Source organism: Lucilia cuprina, chromosome 5 (genome assembly GCF_022045245.1).
Source record: "Lucilia cuprina isolate Lc7/37 chromosome 5, ASM2204524v1, whole genome shotgun sequence".
Lineage (NCBI taxonomy): Eukaryota > Metazoa > Arthropoda > Insecta > Diptera > Calliphoridae > Lucilia > Lucilia cuprina.
The window spans coordinates 62,569,133-62,571,167 of NC_060953.1; positions in this window are offsets into that span (position 1 = coordinate 62,569,133).

Below are 2,035 nucleotides of genomic sequence, written 5' to 3' on the forward strand. Positions count from 1 at the left end.
AGACTAGACTATAGACTAGACTATAGACTAGACTATAGACTAGACTATAGACTAGACTATAGACTAGACTATAGACTAAGCTATAGACTAGGCTATAGACTAGACTATTGACTAGACTATAAACTAGACTATTGACTAGACTATAAACTAGACTATAGACTAGAATTGATTATACTATAGACTAGACTATAGTTATGACTATAGACTAGACTATAGACTAGAATAGATTAGACTATAGACTAGACTAAAGACCAGACTATAGACTAACTAAACTATACTATGGACTAGATTATAATTTCAATGAGTATATTAAACTCGGAATTAATTTAAACAACAACTTAAAAAATACATATACATATGTATGTATTTGTACGTATACAGACATACAATATCCTGTTTTCACACACATTTGAATTTATGTTGTTTATTTTATAATTAACAATTTTTTATTTAATTTTCTTTTCTTTAATTAACTAAATGTCAACATAAAAAGTTGACAACAACAATTTTTAACATTAATACAACATAGTAAAACTAAATACTTATATGTATAGAACACATACATACGTATATGAGTATTACCAAGGATGTGTAAATATGTGTACAGGATTATGTTTAGTACATACATATATATGTGTAATGTATGTCGACAACAGGAAAGTGTTCATTTGGAAAATAAATGCATTCGCACAGTCATACTTATGAGCGTTTTTATATGAGAATATAACCTAGCAAACAGTTTGTATGAAAACATTTGAATATCTGTTAAAGTAACTAATTCCTATAAAGTTGTACCAAAGAAAATCATGGTTTATTATAGAGATATTAATATATTACCTAAAATTTACAAATTCTAGTCAACCACGAGTTTTATATTCAATTGACTACATGCAAATCTGCTGGGTATTGTTAACTTCTATGAGTTTATAAGCATCAACGCTATAGTTGCTTCCTTCCCATCAGTCTGTCTCTTTAGTTTTAATTCCTAAGTCGTTGCTGTTGTTCTTTTTTTCCAGCAACCCGCGTTAAATTCAGTCAAGTGCAGTTAATTATAATTAAGCCAAGTTAACTCACCACTTTAGTTGACTTTAAGTTACTTTTGGTACACACAACTAACAGCCGACAAAACTCATTCATAAACACACATTCATACAAATATTTACACAAACGCCTTTATTTTTTTCTATTCTACTTTTCTGTTATTGCAGCCATATGGTATCGCACACCTTAAGGTTTTCTTTTATCCCTTTAAATCCTGTTTATATCCTGTTTCTTAATATGTGAAAAGAAAAACTTGTAGATGTTGTTGTTGTTGATTTTTTGAGTGTCTTATACCACTCGTACCATTTTCATGACATTCATATTGCTGTGTAAAGTCTATGGGCCTTATGCAAAAACGATTATTAATGTTAACAATGGTTTACTGCACACTTTTTCCATATAAAACAGGTTTAAACAACCATTGTTAACTTAATAATTGTTTTTGCATAAGGCAGTATGTGTTTAGGGTAGTAGACATAAAGTTGTTGACTTCTTTCGCTACGTTTACGTAACGTTTAAATAATTTACTACAAATGTGGTTCTTTTATTTGCTAAATTTTCTTCTGAGTTTATTGTTTGTTACCGCTGACTTGCTGTTGGTCTGAGTATGTAGAATGCCAACCTTTAGTTTCATTTAACGTTTGCCTGCACTTGATCACTTCTTTCCTTTCCTATTTTAAGAACTTTTCTGTTCTTTTATACGATGCGGCTTAACAAAGTTTCTTTCGCATGTTTTTTTTAATTTTTTGTTTGGCATTAGATTTTTAAAAAGCTTTATTTTAAGTTTTAAATTTGTTTTTAATTAATTGTTAAGAAAGAGTTTAAGCAATTTAAAGTAATTTAAAACTTTGACACATATATTTAATTGTTTAAGTTAATCGGACAGTATAGACTAGACTAGACTAGACTATAGACTAGACTATAGACTAGACTATAGACTAGACTATAGACTAGACTATAGACTAGACTATAAACTAGACTATAGACTAGACTA